This window comes from Acartia tonsa, chromosome 3, assembly GCF_053477335.1.
Source record: "Acartia tonsa isolate MP-2025a chromosome 3, ASM5347733v1, whole genome shotgun sequence".
In the NCBI taxonomy this organism is placed as follows: domain Eukaryota; kingdom Metazoa; phylum Arthropoda; class Copepoda; order Calanoida; family Acartiidae; genus Acartia; species Acartia tonsa.
This window is the reverse complement of record NC_137262.1, coordinates 38,101,197-38,127,771: the sequence shown is the minus strand read 5'-3', so window position 1 is coordinate 38,127,771 and position 26,575 is coordinate 38,101,197. Positions and strand designations below refer to the sequence as shown.

General features: G+C 30.7%; 1 protein-coding gene across 1 annotated transcript in view; it reads right to left on the bottom strand.

Moving 5' to 3' along the window:
- LOC145314866 (U-scoloptoxin(01)-Cw1a-like) overlaps positions 1-16,682 on the bottom strand; it is a 136,234-nt gene extending 119,552 nt beyond the window's left edge. Inside the window, exon 1 of the mRNA XM_080154946.1 lies at positions 16,425-16,682. The gene's annotated coding sequence lies outside the window, so the exon portion shown is untranslated. The remainder of the gene's footprint in view (positions 1-16,424) is intronic.
- Positions 16,683-26,575: the final 9,893 nt, after the last annotated feature.

The window sequence follows — 26,575 nt, the reverse complement described above, 5'->3', positions numbered from 1 at the left end:
AACCGATAAGATTATTCGGTACAAAGTAGCTTCTCAAAGGTGCTGGAAAAAACTTAAATATTTTGGGGGAGGTTACCACCACCATCCTAAGAGAAAACGCTCCTAGAAAAAAATGACCACCCCAAAAAAAATTTTTACTTTTTAAAAAAAAAATTACAATTTAAAGGTGGGGAGGGACCCCCTCCCCCTAAAGGCCTCTAGAGGAGTAGCCGCTTGTAGATATAGATAGAGAAGAAAATAAAAAAGGAGAAATAGAGAAAAATACAGAGAATAGTTATTTCTCGCATCGTATTATAAACAGCTTTCCGCGGATATAGAATGTACAATTATAAGATTAAAACCATTTTTTTAGCATTGAGGTGCCAAAGGCACAGGCTATAAAAACTGGCTTTAATCTTATGATTGTACATTTTTTTATTCGTAGAAAGCTGAATAAAATACGATGCTAGACATAGTTTTTTTGTATGGATGAATACCGGTTCTTATCCAACGGATTTGAATGAATACGGGAAAGAATGTTAATCTAAAATAGTGGAACACTACAGAAAGACAATTAATACAAAACATAATATTAATACTTGAAAGTTTCAGGAAGCTATTATTAAGTTTTAACTTAGTTATTTATCCTTATTACCCTGCATATGTATATATTATTTCTATTCCTTTGATCTCAGTTACTCTCTGTAATATATCATGGCTCCTTTTTTACACCTATATAAACATTTATCATGCATTTCAAGTGTTTATTCTTATTTGCATTAGTTGTAAACATTCTTGAAAAATCCTTTCACAAGCAAGTACGTGGATTATCAAAAAACCTCCCTCCGTGAGCTTAATAAAACCCCACCCCTTAAATTTAAAATAAATTTAAAAATTTTAATTGATTGGTACAAACTATCAGTGTCAAAACATTCCCACCAATACTTTTAAATTCCAAAATGGGTAACTTTGTTTATCATTCATATAGTAACCTGATATTCGTCAGACTAATTATATTCTACCCTATAGATAATTTTGTCTGTCTGTCTGTTTAAATTAACATTTTTATTATTTGTATGCTTCGCTACTTATAAATAAACAAATTAAAAGGCCAATTAAAGGGCATAAAATAGTGTATCCAATTCATTTAAAGCTTAGGATTAAATTCTTAATCCTAATAAGATTTAAGTTAAGTATTATCTTATACATTAACCTTATTAAATAATCTTAAACAGTAATATGTAACTGCAAATCAAATTAGGACACATCCTATCATATAAAGTTTTTCGTGTGTCCTTTAAGATTTCACTTGCACCACTGAACCGATTGAATTCTTCATTATAGAAAAGCTTGATATAAGTCCCAGATTGTTTTTTGGCTGTTTTATTTTTGATTTAAGCACTTGGGATGGTTTAATGCTATTTGAATGACAGTTCCTAAACTCCTAGATGCTAGGGGCGCAGCTGCAAGTTTAGTATATGTATAAAATAGATAATAAAAAAACGGGTTGGTTCTCTGTTTTGTTAATCAGAAAATGTGTCCATTTCCATGATTAATGTATGGGTATCATATTAATTAGTTTTGAAGATCCTATTAGGTCATACTTCTACAACATAACGTTCCCGTTTAATTCCTAGGGTGCAACATAAAAATCTTATATGAAATCTTAAGGGATTAGACAAGATTGATATACTTTCCCAATGATGGTTAACATAATTACCCCTTCTTCAAATTAATATCATTGGTAAAAAAGTTTAAGCCAAGCAGTCAAGATTAAATAAAAGTACCCATAGGTTTTAGGTCAACGAGTTTTTAAATCTTATTACTAGGTTCAAAAACTTTGGGAACCTTTAATGAATTTTCTCGTATTCATTCGAATCCGGTGGATAGGAACCGGTTATCATCCATACGAAAAAACTATGTCTAGCATCGTATTATACCCAGCTTTCTACGAATATAGAAATGTACAATCATAAGATTAAAAACAGTTTTTTTAGCCGGTGCCTTCGGCACCTCGGGGCTAAAAAAACTAGTTTTAATCTCATAATTGTACTTTCTATATCCACGGAAAGCCGTTTATAATAAGATGCGAGAAATAACTATTAAAACTTCTAGTTTCCAAACTTGTATTCTACAGAAGCGGTAATTTTGTTTATCATCATTTGGGATTTATAACAATATATCGTTCATTGTCTTATCACTTTAGATCAATAACGAGTTAAAGCCCCCTTATCTCAATCTAAATCTAGAATTGATCTGTTAGAAGCAATTAATCAAGTCTTATATAGCTGAATAAATTATATAATACGCTTCCGAAATATAAATTACATGTGTAATAAAAAGTATTAAGATGTATGTCTGTCCATTTAGATCTGTCAAACAGATTACCAATTGGGTTATCAAGGAATAGCTTTACCTAGTAGATTTCAAATTGTAAAGGATAAGACAATGGACGATAAATTGTAAAACTTTCTACGCTAATAAATGAGAGAACTTTGGGCACCAGTACAATTCAGGGAGGGAGGGGACATTTGACTGTTTATTACACTAGTCCCCAAAGTTTTGAATAACGTTTTATTATTCGTCGACTTAACAAGTTTGGGTACTTAAACTTGGATTGGTTCATTAGGTTGAGTGTCTAAACGTTTTAATTGTAATCTACTGAAGGTTTAATTTTGTGTATCATCATTGGGGAAGTACATCAATTCGGCCATTGTCTTATCCCTTTGGATCCCTGAATATAATTTCCAGATAAAATGGGAAGAATCTCTAAACATCTCACACTCACATCTTTTAAATGTGGGGTGTCAGTTTTCTTGTTAAATGGTGTTGTACCAAAAACGTCCAAAAAAACAAAAACAGAGAATTTATTAAAGTTGAAATCAGGGATAGCAGGAGGGGAAATTACACGTTTACTCATTTGTTGGCTTAAAACTTTGGGTATTAAATACTGATTGCTTATTTAAAACTAGCATTTAGGATGTATATAAATTATCGCCTAATGTCTTATAACTTGAGATATTTGAGTAGAAATGTTATAATATAAATATGTTTGTATGTATAAATTTGGAAAATCAATTTATATTCAATTGACCAATCCCCGAGTTCTTAGTACAAACTAGAATTTGTATATTCGTGTAAGTTAGTTCCTTACATAGGCCAGGTTAAAAGTCAGGGGTCGTAAGGGATAAGACCATGGCCGATAAATTAAGGTACATCCCTAATGATGATACAAAAAATTACCCCCTTTGTATATTACAATTTGTGGTTATAATGTTTTTGATGAATTTAATGAACCAAACAATCAAAATTCAATAAAAGTCCCCAAAGTTTTTAAACAAACAAATAAGTTTATTTATTTAAAACTTTGGGGACTAATGTAATAAACGGCCCAATGTCACCTCCCTCCTGGCTAGGTTAAAAGTGTTATGCTTATGTGTATCAAAACACCAAGGAGTGGTCTTTCTTCGGATAGGGATGTTACAATTGAAGATGAAAAATAATCAAAAATGTCAGTAAAGGAGGGGATATCCTATTATATAAAGTAGTAAGCGTTTTTTGTTTGTCCCGAAGGATCTCGCTAACCGCTGAACCGATTTTGTTCTCCTTTACGGTGAAGCTTCTTGTAGGTCCTGGGAAGGCTTTAAACTATTTTTGGGGAGGGTGTCTTCACCTCCTTCCCCCCCTCAAAAAAAAATTATTCATTTTACTCTTTTAAACACAAATTTAAAATGGGATCAGGTCGACTTTTCCCCCCTCCTACCTTAAGTGCCCCTAAAGGCTTCGAGGGGCGTAGCCGCTAGTTGTAGTATAAATTAAACAGGAAAACAATATTTTATATAAACACTTTAACTTACTCGTTGGCTCACAATAAATGCAACCATAACTTTCATCTCAGAAAATGTTTTTGTTTATTATTTTTTTTCTGTAGTCTTATTCTATTGCATATAAGCTTTATGTTTAGACACTTTTTGTCAAGTTTTTATGGACAGTAGCAAAAGGCTTAAAAAGATGCTGTTTTATACTTTATGGACGTTTTAAAAGTATTACTGTTTGAAAATCATTTTTAGGCCTCAAAATTAATTAGCATTCCTTTTAGTTTTTTTTTTCCTATAATGTCCCATTCATCATCAAAGGCAGGTTTTAAGCTATTTCAAAGGAGATGGGTCAACCTCACAGAAAATAAGACCAACCCAATGATATAGAAATCTAATTCAATAACCAGTTTAAAGAAGAAAAAAAGTATTATATTGTTTTTTCGTAATTTTGGACTAAACTGTCCTTGTTTCCTAATAAAGATAAAAATCTGTTTAACAACTGAAAGAATCATCTTATTACAATCAAGTTTTCAGCCATATACAGAAATACCTAGGTGGGGCATTTCTATCAACATTTTTGGTAGATTTGTTTTTGGGTATTATCCTCTTAGAAATTTTTTTTTCAATATTGAAAATTTGAGTACACCCCCCCCCCCCCCCCCCCCCCCCCCGACAACGAACTATGAACCGTGGCCGCAGCGCTCGGCTCCCTAGCCTGCCTAGCCGCAGCGCTCGGCCCCCTTGCCTGCCTAGCCGCAGCGCTCGGCTCCCTAGCCTAAAACCTAACCTAACCTAAAATAGTTGTTCGTCGGTAGTCGGGTGGGGGGGGGGGGTACAAAATTGAAAAAAATTGAAAAAAAAATTTCTAAGAGGATAACGCCTGTTTTTGTACATGGCACTTTTTTTTATTTTCCTTCTTCCGGTTTTCATTTTCTATCTATCTATCTGTCTATCTATCTATCTATCTATCTATCTATCTATCTATCTATCTATCTATCTATCTATCTATCTATCTATCTATCTGTTTGTGTGTGTGTAAATTTAAAAACATGTAACAAAACTAAATACTGGAGATTCCTATTACGAATAAGCAAACACAATAGAAACATATCTTGATAAATACACGCTCACTCAAATGTATGTATGTATAGTAAATGTGTATGTTTCTTATATACTTATATTTATGTCTTCTTATTAGGTATGCTTTCAAACCAAATAAAAAAAATAATGAAAATAAGAAATTTTTTATATATTTTTTATATGTGTGTGTGTGTGTTACTAACCACTGAACAGATATGGTTCTCCTTTACAATATATCCTTTATAGGTCTTGGGAAGATTTAAAAGTATTTTAAGGCAGGGTATCACAAAAAAGTACCTTCTTATATTTGCTATATATTTGCTGCGCTACTCAAAGTATTTGTTGAAACGTATTGACACCCATCCGTACAAAGCCGTGTTTAATTAACTGACGGAAATACTATATTCTATCTCCCACTGTGTGGATGGGACTTAGGGCCTCCAGGGAATAAGGTATAGGACAATGGTAGATTAATTAATACTAGAAATACTATATTCTATCTCCCACTGTGTGGATGGGACTTAAAGCCTCCAGGGAATAAGGTATAGGACAATGGTAGATTAATTAATACTAGAAATACTATATTCTATCTCCCACTGTGTGGATGGGACTTAAAGCCTCAGGGAATAAGGTATAGGACAATGGTAGATTAATTAATACTAGAAATACTATATTCTATCTCCCACTGCACTCTGTGGATGGGACTTAAAGCCTCAGGGAATAAGGTATAGGACAATGGTAGATTAAATAATACTAGAAATACTATATTCTATCTCCCACTGTGTGGATGGGACTTAAAGCCTCCAGGGAATAAGGTATAGGACAATGGTAGATTAATTAATACTAGAAATACTATATTCTATCTCCCACTGTGTGGATGGGACTTAAAGCCTCCAGGGAATAAGGTATAGGACAATGGTAGATTAATTAATACTAGAAATACTATATTCTATCTCCCACTGTGTGGATGGGACTTAGGGCCTCCAGGGAATAAGGTATAGGACAATGGTAGATTAATTAATACTAGAAATACTATATTCTATCTCCCACTCTGTGGATGGGACTTAAAGCCTCAGGGAATAAGGTATAGGACAATGGTAGATTAATTAATACTAGAAATACTATATTCTATCTCCCACTGCACTCTGTGGATGGGACTTAAAGCCTTCAGGGAATAAGGTATAGGTCATTGCTAAATATATAAATATTCTCCAAAAGTTTAATATTCAACGATATGTACGATATGATTATAGCAGTTTTTAACCATCGCCTTTATTTTAATTTGAAAGTAAATATAACCATTTTTTCTAAAATCTTCTTTGAGTTTTTATTCCTGTGCAATCCTAAGCTAGAGAGATGGGTCTTATTTAGTAAAGGAAAAACCTAAAATTTACAAAATTCCCTAAAGAATTATTAAATTACTTTTTTCGAACAGTTTTTTTTAAACCAAAAAATCTGATTTACTCTAGTATCATTATTATACAAACAAAAACTCAAAATCAGTATTTAAAAAGAAGATATAGATTTCTAAGAGTTGATAAAATGTTAGTTTTGTAACCTTAATTCCAAATCCAAGAGGGATTTCAAAAGTTAGCAGAAATTAGACTTGAATAAACAAGATAGCAAAACAGTTTGCATGGCACAAGTTCAATTAAAAAACACATTAACCCATGATTAAATGACTATTAAAAACGTAATAATGCTATTTGAAACAAGGATGACGAAATCCAGAAAAACGAAGCTCTGAAACGGTATGACAAAGTTTAAATTCGATAGGACAATTCTAACATGCCTAAATTAACAAAAAAACGGACGGACAGACATACGGACCGACCCTAATTGTAGAAAAGCTTCGTACATTATATATACATAAGTTGTTTGTTACTACAGCTTATTATATTTTTGTATGGAATATTTCAACAACAAAAAAAAGACATGGTCCAAAGTAGCAAGGAAGGGAGGGGACGTTATACTGTAGATTACACTGGTAACCAAAGTCTTATTACTTATTACCTTTGTTTTTTCATTAGCTCTAAAACTTTGGTTACTCCAATTGAATTTTGATTGGTTGATTCAAAACTAATTTTTTACCAATAATTTAAAACAACAGAAAAGATAATTTGATTTTCTTTAAAACATTTAGAAATGTTTGTTGTGATTTAATTTGAATACAATTAGGATTGTCCCTTTAATTGAAAACCTGTGTGTCCATTTATTTGTCCATCTAATGTCCATCTTTGGCCTTTTATGCGGCCGGGCCATTAATCTGCCACAAAAAAGGGTTTGTCCACCAATTTATCCATCCCAAAGTGTTCATAAAAAGCAACCAAAATTATTTTCCAACAACGATTACGTTGCAATAGAAAAAATGATAATTTAGAAATAGATAATCAAAAAGTCCGAAGTTGATATTTTTTTTATTTTTTATTTTGGTATAAGATACATATATTCATTTTTCAGAAAAAAATAAAATTGCAGTTTTCAGTATTTTCAAATAAGCACCCATTAATCCATTCCCCCATATTAAACGGACATATTTACTTTTTTTAGTAGCGAAGCTACTCTATAATTCACTTTGTCCGTCCGTCCGTCCGTCAGTCCGTCAGTCCGTCAGTCCGTCAGTCCGTAACGCTATGGGGGAAATGGGATTTACTCAGCTCCTATAAAAGATAAAAAGCTGAAATTTTTTGACAACATTCCCATCATTAAGGAGCACAAATAACTATAAAACGTCAATGGCGGTCGGACGGATTTTTGGCAGGTTTTAGGCTATTTTTTTATTTTCCACATTTTTCCTCATATCTTTGGTGTTTATGGTCCGATTTTCAAAATTTTTTCAGTTAGATAAATCAAAATTAAATTTTCCGTCGTTTGGAGAACCAACTATGACGGTTAGACTGCCTTTTTGCAGGTTTTTGGCTATTTTTATATTTTTTACATTTTCCCCCATATCTTTGGTGTTTGTGGTCCGATTTTCAAACTTTTTTCAGTTAAAGATATCAAAATCAAATTTCCCATCGTTTGAAGAAAACAACAATGACGGTCAGACTGCCTTTTTGCAGGTTTTTGACTATTTTATATTTTTTACATTTTTCCCATATCTTTGGTGTTTATTAAACGATTTTCAAAATTTTTTCAGTTAAAGATATCAAAATTAAATTTCCTGTCGTTTGAAGAAAACAACAATGACCGTCAGTCCCATCCACGAACTTTTGTACTTCGCTACTTATGGATGTTGTCATCCTTGTTTCTTTTTAAAAGACTCTTCTGTTTATTTTTTTCCTAAAAATCGAACATTTTTCTGCTATTTCCAATAAGCATTAAGCATAGATTACTTATGTATGTTGTCATCCTTGTTTACATAGTTGTCAAATAGAAAGAAGAGAATATTTTCTTGGCTAAAAAATGTAAAAACTACGGAAATGTTTCTTATTGTTGAATTGTTAAGTTTAGGAAAGGGACGACAACTCAAAAGGATATTATCAATTTTTTTTTGGATATTTTCAACTTTACATAAATATGACAATATAGGAATGAGGATGATTAAAGTCCCTTAACAGATTATAACGTCATACGATAAATAACAAATGAGAGGCCAGCATAAATTTTACCATTGGTCAATTATACTGGCCTCTCATTGGCTATTCTATCGTATGATGTCATAATCTGTTGAGGGACTTTAATCATCTTCTATAGGAATAGTCATTTATCGCATCGTATTATGGACAACTTTCCGCGGATAGTAAGATAAGAAATTATAAGGCCAACAAAAAAGTATTGATTTTATTTTTTGGGAAAATTTTATATGATACATAGTTTTTCAGTATTGCTCATAACAGGTTTAATACAAGGGAAATTTCAATATGTTTATTAGCAAAACACAGACTCCACTTTATAAAAATTAAATAAAATTACAGAATATCTGTCTATATTTTGTGTAGGGACATGTTTTCTATATTTTTACATGTTGAATTTACATCAGTAGGAACAACCAGGGATGTTTACACATTCAAGCAAAAATTCAGTAATAATTATTTTTGTATTTGATGGTTTCTACCAAGCAACTGAGAGTTCTAATCCAACAAATAATTCACCTGCGGCGCTCTAAAAACATTACTTTAGCTTACCTAAAAGAAGAAAAACAAATAAATATCAATATTTAGTTTGGTTATTTGTAAAAAAAAATCCTCCATTTTGCTTAACCGAAGAATTTTTAGTTATAGTATGAAAAAGTTACGATTTTAAAATTGTAATTTTATCAATTTGATATCAATGACGTCATAAAAAGGAACAAAATTAAAAAATCTACAATTTTTTTAGTGTAGAAGGAAGCAACATCATGTTTAGGGGGTGTGGCTGTATGTTGTTTTACAAATGAGGGCATAATCTTTAACAATCTTTGGAAACATCCCACAAAACGTTAGTGGACCAAAAAGAATAAGGCAATGAACGATAATTTATAGCTAGAAAAGTTTGGCCACTGATTATTTTTACAGTCCAATCAAGCTTAAATAAAAGGTCCCCAAAGTTTTAGAGCAAACGAATGTAAGAACGTGTTTACAAAACTTTTGGGACGAAGCCCAATCTGTACCACTTTTGATTTCTCTGACGTAATAAAAATCCATCTCTTTTTTAGGGGTTTTCTTTCCCACTTCTCCTCTCATCTCCCTCATTTTATGACGTCACAGGAATCAAAAGTGGTACAGATTGGGCTTCGTCAACATTAGGGACTAGTACAATTTAAAGTCCTTTGTCCTCTCTACCCATGAAAAAAATGGTAGACGAAGAAAGTCCCTCAATGATGTCAAAAAAAAGAGGGATGAGGAGAGGAGGAGTGGGAACGAAAACCCCTAAAAAATAGATGGATAATGACGTTTTTATGACGTAACATTGTGATTTTTCGAGGGACTTTTTCGTCTTCAAAAAAATGTATATTTGTGATGCTTTATTTACACAGTTTGGATAGGTTAAATGATGGTAAACAAATTAATTTTCTTAAATAATATAAAGCTAGAGTGAGGTTGAAGGGAGGGGGTGATAGATTCACTAAGCTATAAAAGGGATTAGGACAAATCTGTCTCTACCCCCATATGGGGATTCTACTATCCTTTATATACTATGCTCTAGAAATGGACTTTTGAAAAATACTTTAGAAAGTCTTTAATTTAGATTTCACAAAAAATGGCAGAAAAGCTCCTCTAAAACTGATTAATATAAAATTATAAATATGTTATATTAGACAGGAAAGGAGGTGACATTAAGGTGTAAATTACACTGGTACCCAAAATTTTATAATAACATTATCTAATTAGTTGTCTCAAAAACATTGGAAACTTTTATGGAATTTTGATTGGTTGGTTTTAACTATTAATGTCGAAATTTTTCAAGCAAAATAAAACCTAAACGGAAATTTTGTTTAATATCATTGGGGATGTATATCAATTTATCAACGATTGTCCTATCACTTGTCAGGATGCCCCTAAATTATATTTTCAAAGTTTTTGATTCAAAGCTTGCTAAAATATTTTTGCACATTGCTGCCAGTGTGTGCCAAAATGGCTGGCAAAAACTAGCGCACAACAACTCAGAACCACAAACCTATCATTTTCAATACTCAACCGTTTCCCAGTCATTAGGTACATAAAATAACTTTTTGTTGGGGGAATTTTGTAATTTGTTACTCCCTAACTCATTGATGCCAATCCCTTTATTTATTACTAGCGGCTACGACCCTAGAGGTCTCTAAGGGCACTTGAGAAAGGGAAGGGGGTAAGTAAACTCTTTAATTTCGTATTTTGTAAAGCTTTTTATATTGCCTATAAAAAATGACGTCATACTGGCCTACCATTGGTCAATTAAAATGTATACTTGCCTGCCATTGGTAATTTAGTCTGTGTATTGGCCTACCATTGTATTGGATGACGTCAATTTTTATAGGCACTATGAAGAGCTTAGCATTTAGTTTTCTAAAAGAAAAAAAATGTGGGGGATATTTTTTTCTAGTGGCGATTTCTCTTGGAAAAGTTGGATGGTTAGAACATTTCCTGGACCTATAAGAAGTTACACTGTAGAGAAGAACCTTATCTGTTTAGTGATATCTAGACAGATAGACAGACATCATGTTAATTTTATATACGAAACTATAGAGTCTTATGTACTAAGTCTCATGTACTTATTAAATATTTATTTGTCTATTTGTTTTAGCTTCATGTACTTGAAATATAAGTAATGTTATGTATGATATTAAGATTGGTATACAGTTACTTAATATAAGCTCATCATTATATCATACAGTTTCTACGCTTGTGTAGTATCACATTACATTAACATGCAAACTAAAGCCTAATTTCAAATGTTCTAATAAAGCCTTAAATAACTTTAGAACCTAGATGTTATATCAAAATGTTTAAAAGTATAATTTTGCCAGTCTTGAGCCAAAACTGAAATAGATCATCCCTACCTCTGGCTGTTATGTAATATCAATTCTGCATATTACAATATCTGCAGACTGATATTCGCAACAAAGCAGAAATCTTAAGGGATAAGACAATGGATGATAAATTAATATATATCCCAAAGGAAAGGCTATGTGACTTTTTGCGCTGTTTTAATAATACCTTTCAGGTGAGGATATATGTATCTTATACCCCATGTGTGAAAATGAATGCACACTCCAAGATTAGGTCGGGACAGACATGCCTTTTAAAAAACAGTTATCCTAATGAATTTTTAAACTATTTCAATACAGGTTCTTATAGATAGGTACGGATAACAACATCATTTAGTAAGAAATCACACAAATAAAACTTTTCTTGTAATAGGCAATAGGTTGAGAGACAAAGTAAAGTCTACAGTAGATGCTTGCTATTGAAGAGAATCTACACAAGCTATTACAGAAGCATATCCTATGTAAAAGCCCATTGATCCCATTGTAGAAAGTGAGTTATAGAGTACTAAAATCGAAGGTAAGGACAGAAAATAGCCTAAAACAACCCTAAGATTTAAATATAAAACAACTAAATAGCCTAATACCATCCTGGGATCAATTCAAAGCTTCCCTAAAATCGTCAACTCAATCAATTTAGCAGTTATTGAAATTATAAGCTACAGACAATAAACTTACTACTTTATATTATCAGAAATGGTTATTTTATATACACATGTTATATTCTCAAGAAATTTGAATTTGAAGTCAAATAATACATATTTCCATCAGACAGACGGACCTACAGACAATATGTGTTACAGAGTAGTAATGATAAAATGCATTCTTTTTAATTTAGTAAATAAATCTTTTGTTTACAATTGCATATGCACTATGACAATTCATAATATATAAAAAGAAGAAGATACAGTTGGGTTGTGGATATGTTTCTCTCATCTTGAATGTATGGGAGTCATTAAAGTAAGATTATTATTTTGCCTTTTTAGAAAATTATTAGTTATTTTAGGAGAAAGACAATGTACGATAAATGTATTTACATTCCTATAAATGAAAACAAAATGACACATTATTTGATAAAAAGTTAGAAAATTATTTGATAAAAAGTTATTTTGCTTACGAATGAAAAACATTTTAGAACTAGTTTGTTTAGAACTAACGAATCAAAATTCAATAAAAGTCCACAAAGTTTTACAGTATACTCCCCAAAAGAAAATAATATCTTTTTCAACCTCTGAACTAAGAGATGTGTATCTAGAAATTATCATATGGTAAATCTTTATTTTTCTTTAACAGTTGCATAATTAAGATGTAGGAAACATAAAAACTTTATGGCAAAAAAAGACACTGAAAAAATTGAAAACTGTTTTTAACTAATTAAAATGTTTAACATATTTTATGCATAAAAATCGATTTATTATTTCTTGGATCTTACACCAAATTAGAAATACTCTCATGAGGTGAAACTTGTAGCTGGTTGATACAATGATCCTCCCAATCATCTCTTTTCCCATCCCCTCAACTCCTACTGAATGAACGAACTGACCATTAAATGATGTCTATATTAACAACCTAAATTGAGGACAATTATATTCTCTATACATTTGTCAAATTGTCTCAAAATTTACATTTTAAGATCTTACACACTAATGAAATTTGTTTTTCCATAATTCACTATGAATAAAAATGCGCTAGTGTAATGGTAGGTAATTGAATGGCAGTCTTTTTGACCATGGTATGCAACAAAAAATGTTTCAAAGATGGTATCAAAAATGCTTAATAGGGGATGCAAAGAATGATTTTTGTTGAATGAAAAAAATTTAACATTTAAAGCTTTTGAAAACAGAGCCTCTTTATGCTAGGGGCGCAGCCGCTAGCTTATTATTATAATTTATACTTTGATAAATGCTATTCTAATAAATTATCATTTATGTATGAACATCTTTAAGCGGGGGGTAGGGTAGATTCTAAGGCCCGTTTTTTGACCTGCAATTTGTATTATACTGTTTTAATTATTACTCAGAGTAGTGCAGGGACAAGTTATCACAAGAAAAACAACAAAAGTCGACCAAGTTCCTTTTTTTTACTTTGTCGTTATTATATTCATTGTAGTTATGCCACGACCATCAGGAACTTTACACTAGTCCCCAAGGTTTCATAATTAAGTTAAGGTGGTTTAAAAACTATGGGGACTTTTATTGCATTTTAATTAGTTGGTTCATTTAGTTAAGTGTCCAAACGTTTAAAGAACTTATTGTAATCTACAGAAGGGTTAATTTTGTGTATCATCAAAGGGACGATTTTCATTCAGCAAATAAAGTCTAGATTTAGGTAGTATATTGATACTTATCAAGCTATCTTTTGGGGATCTTAAGTAACAAACAGACAGTCAACCATTTTATTACATTAAAGGATACATGTCTATATGCCTCAAAAAATGTTCTAATACCACCGTTAGCTAAAGAAGACCCTTACTACACAAATTACATAATAAATCAAGTACATATATACATTCATTATAGAGGAACGATGCTACTCTTTAGCGTTAGTTCGTCTGTTGTATATTTTGTTAATCAAATAACATTATCTTAAATATTTCTTGACAGATTTTAGAAATGTGACATTCTAAATAATCTATATGCCTAACTTAATATAAAATAAATTAATAGAAAATTGAAAATACTAGAGAATTTGGTATTAAGATAAGAAATCCACACATGAAAAGAAAAAAAAAACAATTAGGTACTTTATCTAAAAAAAATATCATACAAAAGAGTTATTTTTAAAAAATATTGTATAAAGTTGCTATTCTTAAACTCTGTAGATAAAAACTATTGGTTCAACCGCTTAGACACACAAACCTAATTAACTAATCAATCAGATTTAGGAAAGGGACACATGAAACATCAAAGACTGTTAAAATAGCATTCTAATATCCCCTCCCTCCCTAAAAACTCTTATATGTACAAACTTGCAATAAATAAAACAATGGCTTGGAAGAAATATACTATTGAATAATTGTTGAATAATCATGCTAAGTGTTCAAGCAAAAAAAATAATATCTCAAAAGTTTATGTAACATTTATATAACATTTAATAAAGGTTATCTAAGAGCTTATTTTGAGAGCTGTTTTATCTGATAATTAGTTCGACATATCGTATATACATATACTAATAGAATCCTAAATATTTAGGGAGGAAGAGTACATTTAAATGTAAATTCCACTTGAACACAAAGTTTTCTAAATATGTTATCATATACGTTGGATTAAAAACTTTGGGTACTTTTATTAAATGTTGATTAATTGGTTCCAAACAAGCAGTGACCAAACCTTACAAACAATAATCTAAATCTACAAAGGAGTAATTTTGTTTATCATCATTGGGAATTTATATAAATTCATGGTCCATTAGCTTATCAATTAGGAGATAAGTCAATCAAATAAAGAAATCCACAAAGGACAAAAAAAATCTGCGAGATTACAAAAACACCCCAAAAGTCTAAAATTGCATGATTCACACGGACTAAAAATTAAATAAAATTAAGACAATTCTATAGTTTATTAATGCACATAAATAACAGTAGAAAACATGAAAATTTATGAATATTAATGTCATGTGAAATCCAGTTTATTAACACCCTTAAATAAAATGGATATATGATATAGGTGGATAGAATGACAGGGGAAAAATTGTCATTAATTATAAAATCACTTATTGGTTCGTTTATCCAGTAGGAGGTAAGGGGATGGTGTAAGGCGGGTGAATTGGGAGGATCGTTATCTTAGCCAGCTACAAGTTCTTTAAAGTATACGATAATCTGGTGTAAACTCCAATTAATAATAAATCCAATTAAATAAATAGACAATTTCTTTTGTTGCTAATCAAAGACGGAACAAGAACTGTATAAAAATAGTTACATATTGCTTTAGTCATTTTTTACACTATGGTATATTTATGTAATATTTATTATATTACAAAAAAAAACGACCTAAAAAAAAAAAGTTTTATAACAATGAACTTATATTCTCTCTATACCAAAATAGAAGCATTCAGAAATGAATTATAATAATTCCAGCTTTGTTAGCCCAGGCCTTTGTATCAATCCTGTAATCATATTTCTGTGGAAAAATTCTCTATAATATGATACGATACGTGATTTTTTAATACAGCAGAAATGAATCGGTTCAGAGTCTTACTGGAAACATACTTTATGAGTCAATCTATAGATATAATGTTCTAAGTATGTCTATTAAGAAATTATTTCAATCCAAATCATCTAAAATCAAAAGATTTTTTAGCCACTCTCAGTCAATTGTGTATTATGTTTATTTCCGTTTTCATGATTAGTATATTCGGTGATTAAACATAGAAAAAAAGCTAACAAGCAGTCGCACCCAGGAAAATGGACAGACATTCTACCATTTAATTAGATTAAAATCATGTTATATTTTTGTTCATATCATTAAATTTACCCCTAACAGTCCCCTTTCTGGACGTTTATCTCATCTCCTTTAAGAACTATAAAACTTTAATAATTTGTCGCTACCCTATTTAATAAAACATTTCAACCTTTTATTGAACAATCTTTGTTTTTAGGTCCTTTCATTGCAAGATCAATTGATTCTGGTAATGTTTGTCTCTGTCCTATTGCCGAGTCGCACCTTTAATAAATTATGTATTTGTATAATTATTCACATGAAAGACAAAGTATTCTGTTAAACAAATTAAAGGGCTGGATATAAATACACAAATCAAAGGTGATTTGAATTCATTTAGAAAGATTTGAACTTTTAGTTTGGTGCTAAAAGCGATGTCTCTCTATGATTAGTCCAAATCACATTGGTTTATAGTCTCTGTATATCGTATCAAGCCTATTTAACTTTTTAAGCTTTAAATTAAAAAAAAAAAAATTGCTTAGATTGGTATATCCTAACTAATATAAATATTGTTTAGTTTTAATACATCTAATACCATCACAATGTAATGTTCTATCTTGAATAGAAGGTGAAAAAATCTAACTTTCTGTCTTACATACATTTGGACATACAGACACCTGAATTTATAGAGTAAATACGCTAATTAGAAATAGTAAAAAGACTCACCTTAACGCATAAAAAGTGGGGTACGAGAAATGTCCCGTAACGACCACATTTTCAAAAATACACACAAGCCAAAAAAAAACACCAAGAAAAAAATCACTCTACAAAATTCACTGTTTTTTGTTTAAGGATAAAATTCACTCCATTTTAATAAAAAACCTATTTTCAATCAAAAATGAGCACCTTGGAGGGGGCTTTTTATTGATGATTAGGCTTTTTTTCTTTGGCTGAATTTATATATAACTAGGATCACTTGGGAAAAAATCTGAAATAAAACATAATAGATTAAATAACAATATATTTATAATATTAATACAATGTAGTTATAACATAAAAACATGATTTTGATGAAATTTTACATTAAAAACTAAAATAATACTAATAATTTCCAAAAGATGCATAGTCCTAGTAAAAAAAGTATAAAAGTACGCCTATCTTTCCTAGCAACTGATATAATATGTTTTTCTAAAAGGACAGAATGGCCTAAGTTATAGAAAAGCTTTGATTCTAAAAATGATCCTCTAACCGTTTATTGTAACTGAGTCATAAATAGGAAGAGGAATATTTCTGTAATGTACACATTATCTATTATTAGTCTATTGTATGGATTATACAGTAAGTTACACAAATGGTTTACTAAGATTTGAGCAAAGTATCTAAAGTACTTTAAGTATTAATCAATATCTTGGTTTTAGAAATATAACGCTTTAAATTATAGACAGAAGATAGGACCAAATATGGAGCAGTATTTTAGTAGGATGAACATAACGACAGAAAGACAAAGACAGTTTTAGAGTAGCCCTACCAATACATAATAAAAGCAATCACATATCTAACTGATCTAAGTTACTGTATAATCTATTAGTGTATCTAACTGATCTAAGTTACTGTATAATGGCAGGAAGCTTAATCAAAACCTTGCCTATTCTTATATCATTATTAATCATATTATTCAATAGATAGAGCCTCTCTCTCTCTCTCTCTCTCTCTCTCTCTCTCTCTCTCTCTCTCTCTCTCTCTCTCTCTCTCTCTCTCTCTCTCTCTCTCTCTCTCTCTCTCTCTCTCTCTCTCTCTCTTTCTCTTTCTCTTTCTCTCTCTCTCTTTTCTCTTTCATTTCATATCTTTTTTTTTCCTTTTTAAAAGCCTCTATTTGACATCTTCCTCAATAATTTGAATCAGAGAGTTGGATACTACTTTTCTGCAAATCAAAAATGCTCATAATTGAGACAAATATAATTGTTTTCTTTACATAATAAGCCTGGTGTAACAAAGAGATAATAATGACTTAATAAAAGATTTTATTAAAAAGTCAAAAACTATATTTTTGTATAGCAAATTGGGGATGTACATCTATTTATCGTCCATTATCTTACCTCTTTAGATCCCTGTGGTGTATCCCTGTTCATAGATGCTCCACCCTTTTCCACATATGGTTATACCATACCCCCATTTCCTACATCCTCTTTTGTATTTCTATTTCCCTATCCCCACCCTTCCTTTCCAATAATGGGATCTTCTCTCTCTTTTTAGTAGAGAAGCTACACTAAATATTGAAAATTTTCGTCTGTCCTTCCGTACCCCTGAGAATGCAAACAATATGTGTGTTTATTGATTTATTTTTAAAATTAACAATCTTGTTTACTTAAAAGTTAGTAAAATATATATAACGTATGTGCCCCTAGCATATTGGAGCTCTGTATTCGAAGAGCTGGATAAGGGCAGAAAAAAAGCCTAAAACCAACCCAAGACATATATCTAAAGCTAGAATAGTATAAAAACCATCCTGGAACAAATGAAAGCAGTTTTCTTCAAATGAAGAACTTTATCGGTTCGATGAATATCGAAATCTTAAGCTACAAGTAACTATAATAATCCAGAGATCTTAAGGGACAAGACAATGTGCCGAATGAAAAAAGGCAAAACTAGAAAAAAATGAGGAAACGAAATTATAATACTTTTGGTAACAGTGTAATTTACAGTCTAACGTCCCCTTTCTCCCTGATAATAATAACACCGCTATTTCATATTAATATCTATCAATCAATGCAAGCTCCTTTTTTATACATTCATACATTTTATATCTTTTCTTTAAATTTTGATATTTGAATCTGGTTAAATGAGTTATGATTATTGATTTGTTTATTAAGAATTTGTTATCTTAGACAGGGATCTAAAGGGATAAGACAATGGCCGATAAATTGATGTACAATCCCAATGATGATAGACAAAATTAACACTTCTATATGTTAGTATTTAGTGGTTGAAAAGTTTGACACTCAACTTAATGAACCATCCAATCAATTCAAGTGTTGTAATAGTCCCCAAATTAATTGAGCCAACGTATAAAAGAACGTCATTATAAAACTTTGGGGGCTTTTGCAATAATCAGCCCAATGTCACCTCACTCCCTGTATTTTAGTTACCTAATCAATATGTTTACAGTTTCAGTTCATTTGATTGATTAACCTTTGTCTATAAATATTATTTCCTAAAAACTTAATTGATTAGTCTTATAATTACAGATAAATCTTATACGACGTTTGGTGGTTGTCTATCAAGATCTCGTGAACAACTTTAAAATTGCAAAACCTAGGGGAGGGGGGACATTCAAAATCTCTGAAGACTTTTTTATTGTTAATTTTTATTAGTTGTTATCAACCAATAACTTTAATCTTCAGAAGTGGGGTTATACTGCTTATTATCCTTGGGTGGTAAACCAATTTATCGTCAATTGTTTTATCCCTGAGATCCATACAGAATAAAAACTTGAAAAATTTAGAAACTCAAAAACTGAAGTTAAATAGGCGTATTTAAAAATATTTATGTTAAAATCGCAACAAAAATTTTTTTAAAAGGCTTCCAAGCAATAACCGCAGAAATTCTAATCATACTACCAAGCTAACCAAGTTAACACAAAAAATTGACTGATTAAAATCTAAATTAATGTCTTACAAATAAGCAGGGAACGTCAGCTGCACCCGTAAACATATTAAAAATTGTCGCATTAATATTGAAGTACATTTTTATATAAAAAAAGGGCAACATCCATAAAAGCGAATCTCTAAAATTAGACGTATGGACAGACTCTAATTATAGAAAAGCTTTTTTAAAAAAATAACTACATTCTCATATAATAGTAGCTCAAAACAGCGGCTGTCGAACCCTTAAAAGTGCAAAGACTTTTTTAAAGAAAAGTGTTTTGTTATTTAAAGTATTAAAGCCACATAATTAGTTGAGTTTAGACAAAAATGTAAATAAAATCTTCTAATCAAATTGTAAGAAATCCTCCAAAATTTCTACTACTTTCTACTAATATGGATAAATTGTTAAACAAGGATGAAAACAAACATAAATGCAACGATCAGTAAATCAGACAAATAAACAAACGAACATTTTTTTCGTATCTTTAATGTTGCATAATATAAGGTTTGAAATTGATAGGGCGATTTTAACATGCTTTAGTTGACTATAGTAGCTGGAAAAATTTAATATTTGCTATTTGTTTATTGATTTTTTTGCTAGTTTTCATGAAAATAAAAATCAATTATTGAAAGCTTTCTCTAACAAAGACAATTTTACACAAACTTTGATTGATTTGAAATTAAAGAAATTTTAAATTTCTTATAGTTTTGCAGGGAGAGAGGGAATATTGGTCTGTTTATTACACAAGTCCCCAAAGTTCTATAATAGCGTTTTCTTATTCATTGGCTCAACAATCTTGGGGACTATCATTGGATTTTGATTGGTTGAGTATTCAAACGTTTCAACCATTAATTGTAATCTACAGAAGGAGTAATTTTGTGTATCATCATTGGGGTTGTACATAAATTTATTGGCCATTTTCTTATCCCTTTAAATCCCTGTATGGTTGTAGTGAAATTAACCAGAGCCAAAAATGCTTTGTTTTGATTTTGATTAATTTGTTTCATGATTACTTATTTGTTATGTAAAATGAGTTGCATGGGAATATTATGTCTTTATGTAAAAATCAATCAATCTATGATTTAAAGTAGTACGATGTCTGTCTGTCTATTTGTCTAAAAAATATATTTTTTAGGAACTAATTAAAAAGACTATTTATTAATCGCATCATATCATAGACAGCTTTCCGCGGATATTAAAATAAAAAATTTACAAGATTAAAACCAGTTTTGTTAGCTTGAGAGGCCGAAGGCCCGGTCTAAAAAATTTTATATTATTTTGAAGAAATTTACTTTTAGAATTCGTGAAAGATTATCTGTAATACAATGCTATACATAAATTTTCAGTTTGACTGAGAAACGTTCAAATCCAGCAGATATTAATCGGTTTCGAAGCCACACTGGAAAAGTGATGACAACATACAATATATTTACAACAAATATTACAGACAAACGTATTAAGTATGATATAGAGTAGCTTTCCTTTAAAATTGCACCACCCAACAAGAAAGAGAAGAAAAAACTGATCCAATATGAAATACTTAACTCCAAAAATGGTCAAATGAGATTTTATCCCGAAATTGGCTGTCAGTAGCTGAAACTTGAAAATTAATAATTCTTCATATCTAATAGTTTCATCAAAATTGATGAATTTATTACAGCAATCTTTAGGGATAAGACAATGATTTGTAAATTGATGTACATCCCCGATGACGATACACAAAATTATCCCTTCTGTAGATGACAATGAATGGTTGAAACGTATGGACACTCCTCAAAGTTGTTAAGCTAACGAATAAGAAAAGTTTGGGGACTAATGGAATATACAGCCCAATTAGCATCCCTATGACTAAGTATTTAGATTTATTCTTTCAATTTTTAGGCCTGTAATTCATAAAAAAAAAGATCTTCAAAGTGCAATTTGTAATGTTATACTTTGCTGTGCTACTTATGGCTAAAAGTGTTCTTGTAAATACATAACTTATTTATCTCATAATCTTTATCAAACAAACAAAAACATTTGCTTAAAACCCCCCCAAAGAATTGCTAAATATCTTGGGGAAAATAAAATACCGTTTTTTCGCCCAACAAACAACAAAAACAAAATCTGCAAAAAAAATCTCCATTCAAATATTACACCAAAGTGTGAAAAAAGTGCCCATACTTTGATACTGATTTTAAAACAGCAACCAAAAAGAAGTTAAAATGTTTTGAAATACGTTTTATTGCGATTCTTTTAGGTTTGGTTAGATTAAGTATGGTTCAAAAAAGCCCCACTAAGACATAAAAACTATCAACTTAGTATTTCAAAGCGAAAAATAAAGACTGCTGTGCTCTTTTATTTGAGGGGATGTGCAAAAACGGCCTGAAAAATTGGAAAAGCATGGTGAATCTGAAATTACAAAACATGTTTTTGTGTCAGTAACGAGCATTGCAGGGATAAGACAATGGCAGATAAATCAAGCTTTGCTATCCTAATATAAACAAGATCTTTGTGTGTGTCTGTAGGTTCTGATGGATCTTGCAAACCGATACGTTTCTCCTTTTCCTATAAGTTCTGGGAAAGCCAGTAACTATTTAAGTACACCCTTTTTTCATTTTATAGCAACGAAATATTTAGGGAAAGATTGAATTATCTTCCAATTACATATCCCTCAATCCTGGGTTGGTAATGCAAGTTTTTGCATATAACAAGAACAACAACATGAAAGCGCAGCACTAAACTGGAAAAGTGGTAGTTCAGCATTCATCAATATTTCAAATCTTAATCTAGGAATAGAACAATTTGAAAATACTAGTGGCTCTGCCCCTAGAATCTAGGAGCACTCTGTTCAAAGGGGTAAAAGATACAGAAAAATAGCCTGAAACCATTCGAGAACCTATATGAAGTTTACCTAAAAAGTAGAACTTAATCAGTTCCGTAATTATTGAAATCTTAAGACAGTTATATAAAGTCTTACTACTTTACAAAAAAAAGTTTACTCCAGATGCACAGAAAATTATTGAGCAGTAACGATCATAAAAATAACACCCAGAAAGCCCCTAAAACACACACATAAATTTACAGTTATTCTAAAAAAACATCTTCAAAAAAAAACCCTCATTTTATCCACTGAAAAGAAAAGTTTAACATGCCAATGTGACCAGTTTTTATGTTGCTTTTAGAACGTTATGTGATTTGAAACGCATCAATATGCATACCTAAAAATTCTTGGGCTAGTCTCATCTTGAGGACAAGTCAAGTAAAAGTGACCAGCTAAACAAAAAAGACCTAATTCTTTAAATGTTTTATTAATAACGAAAATATTTTTTGAGTTTTTTGTTTGTAAAGCTTTTTGAAGATTGTCTAATATTATTTCTAGTATCGCTTCGAAACAGATTAATATCATGTGGAATAGAACTGGTTCTCAGCCATACTGAAAAATTATGTATAACATCGTATTATATCCAGTTTTCTACGAAAATCGGAAAGCTGTTTATGATACGATGCGATAAATAACTATTCTCTCTCTCACACACACACACGCACACACACTTTTTTATCTATCTCCCTCTCTTTAAAATTGTGTTGATTTTTTTAGTTTTTTATGAATTCGGCCGTTCAAATATATCAGATTAAAATTTATTACATACTTGAATGGAATATACTTTACAAAAAACTGTCTCTTCCCATTACGTCATGTCAGGAAACTTAAGGGAGCTGTTTATTACACTAGTCCCCAAAGTTTTAACATTTAAAATTACATTCGTTGGCTTAACAACTTCGGGAACTGTGTATAAATTTTATTTGGTTGGTTCATTTAATTGAGTGTAATCTACAGAAAGGGCACTTGTGTGTATTATCATTGGAAATTCTCAGTAATTTACCAGCCATTGCCTTATCCTTCTAGATTTTTATTATGTATACTTTAAAGTGACCCCAAAAAAAAAGCGTTCATAGCCGTCTGACTTTTTAATATTGGGGGGTGGTCTTTTGCAGGGATCTAAAGGGATAAGACATTGACCGATAAATTAATCTAAATCCCCAATAATAAAGCACAAAATTACCCCTTATACAGAATACAATTAGTGCTTGTAACGTTTGGACACTAAACATAATAAATGGAACAATCAAACTAAAAGTTGTTAAGCCAACTAGTAAGAAAAGGTTATATTAACTTTGGGGAATGGTGTAATAAACAACAGCTCAATTTCCCCTCCCTCCCTGGGTCTTTTGGCTCTTTTCAATTGAACAATAAAAAGATGAGTGTAGCAAAAAAGATGATTCATTACTGCACAATCAAAAGGCCACAAATTTCTTTATTCACAATAAATATCGATAAATCATAAATAAGGTGTTTTTTTGGTTATGGTATAACGGAGTTTGTCAGTTTTAATAAAAACATAATTTTTTTTAAAATGATGATAAACAAAATTACCCCTCCGGTAAAATAAAATTATCAAAAGAAAAAAATGGGCTCTACAAGTTTGGTATTAATTAAACAAAATTCATCATAAGCACCCAAAGTTTTAGAGCCAACGAATAAGATAGTATTGTTATACTACTTTGGGTATTTACAGTCGTTAACCCCTCCCTCCATACAAGAAAATACTTAGGCAATTATACTTTTTAAAAAACACGGCTTAAAACTTAAAGTACTTGAATAGTTTGTTTAAAATAGCAATGCCCAAACTTTTTAACCAACAACTTTAATCTACAGAAGGGGAAATTTGATTATTATCATTGGTAATGTAATTATTAATGCCTAAAAAAGTTTCGTAATACTGGACCTTAGATATATTTTATTTTAGATTTAGTATTGTTTAAATTTTAAAATATTTGGGTCATTGTTCTCATTAAAGTCATTGTCTGCCCTTTCAAAACTATTTGAAAATTAGTATGACACGGTCATGGTCGCAACAACTATGCAACAATTAGTTTTACACAGGGAGGGAGGGGACATTGAACTCGGACCCAAAGTTAAAACAACCCTATAATCGAATTTGATTGCTAAAAATTTGGCTTTAAATTTATAACCAATTATCTTTAACTAAAAAAGGGGGTAGTTTTATCTCTTATCATTGAGGATATATGTAAATCATCTCTCGTCTTATCCCTTAAGATCCCTGCATTTACCCAATCTGTAAGGAAACAATGATGGTAGCAGACATGTAAACCTTCATATGTTTCAGTTCAATGGAACTTTGTCTCAAAATTTTACTTTTTTTCATGAGTTGTCATTCTTATACATTGCTCAATAGTTGGGATTTTACAAAATAAAAAATTTGAATATAAACAATGGAAAAAATATTTTTAAAGCTGTCACAGATTTAGAAATTTCAAATGAATTTTGTCTTGTCCGAAAGTCTTTAAAAACACATTCTTTTATTTGTTGGTTCTGAAACTTTAGGCCCTTTTAATAAATCTTAATCAGTAATGTATCAATCTACTGGAGGGGTAATTTTGTTTATCATAAGTAGAAATGTACATCAATTTATGTTCGATTGTCTTATCACTTTGTATCACTCGGTAAGGGTTGAACACGAGAAAAGAATAGTTATGGGATGAAATAGGATAATCGATATATTATTACTTGGATGTTGCACCACATTTTCAAGTATTCTAATAAATTGATACTCGCATTTGGCTAAAATAACGATACCAATTATCCAACCCCTTTATTAAATCCCCTCCTATTCTACTGGATTTTCGAACTGACCAATAAATGAGAACAATATTAGCAACCTAGATTGAAGCCACATTTTCCCCTGACAATACATCCACGTATTATATATCCATTGATAGAGGATGCATTTCCTTTAATTGAAACTTTTTATCAGCATAGCTACTCTTGAATTCACTAAGTCTGACACTCTTTACGTCCCAAATGATAAACATGTTTTGCTCAGCTGTTATAAAAGATGTAAGTCCTATTTTTAAAGATTCTCTTCTTCTTAATTTGTATCTGCATTTAATGCTCTTATGCTATTTATTGTGAATATTCCCTTGAACCTTTTCTTTTACTCAATTATCCTATCTATCCATATGTCTTCAAATTATCCCCATTAGAATGTATTGTCTCAGCTGCTATTTTGTCTGATAAAGTATTTTTCTTGGCCAATAAGCCTCTACTCTTTGACTTATTTTATTCGTCAATTTATTTACAAAATTATATTCCGCTTCTATATTTGCTACTTATGGATGTTGCCATCCTTGTTTCTGCATTTAAGGAAGATGAATTGATGTTAAAATCAATATTTTAATGCAATTTCAGTAATTTATAGCAGATTAAATGCAAACCTTTTAAATATTGGACCATGTATACAGGAATAGGTTATTGGAAGATGAATCAATTTTACACAATGAAATAATGGATGGGGGAGGGATGGGAAAGTGGACTGTAAATTATCATAGTTCCCAAAGTTTATAAAAATTATTTATTTTAATTTATTAGCATTAACTTTAGATTATTAGCATTAACATTGGATATTTTTATTAAGTCTTTGTGTCAAAAAATTTTAATCAAAAAAAGGAATTTTTTTTTCATCACTATCGGGGCATTGCGTTTTATTCATTTTAAAAAAAAATTCTTCAAGTTCAAAAGATTTAATATATGTATGATGTAATATGTATAAAAAAAATATATATATCCCAACAGACAATCAGCCATTTTGGGAAAAAATTTGTCTTTTCCTCAAAAGCATAAAAGATGTCAAGTTTTACATTTGATACAATTTTTGGAGCATTTTTTTTGATAACCGAAGAAAATTATTAAATTGAGAAAAGATAGACGACACACAGGGATACGCCATTAGATTTAGGAATATTTTAATGGATAAAGCATTTAAGCGGATATTTAGACAGGAGAAAATTTGGTATTAAATTAGCTTGCTAATATGGACTTTATTTATTAGTCAGTTTGTTAATCAAATATAAGGGGATGGGATTGGGTAAAGGGGGGTTTTGTTTTTTAGCCAGCTGCGAGCATGACTTTATCAGAGTACATGAAAAACATCCACGTAATTTTACATCGATTGATATGTTATCCCAGAAATATTTTTCTCTATTCAAAAATATTAAGCTATTTCATTGTGAAGTACTGCATAGTTTTTTTCTATTGATAACAATTACATCATGCTATAATCCGCATGGAAACACAATATCGTATTATATACAACTAATGCATAGATATTTCAACATCTTTACTTATATATCACCACTCTAAGCTAAAATATATATTTAGTTTTAAATGC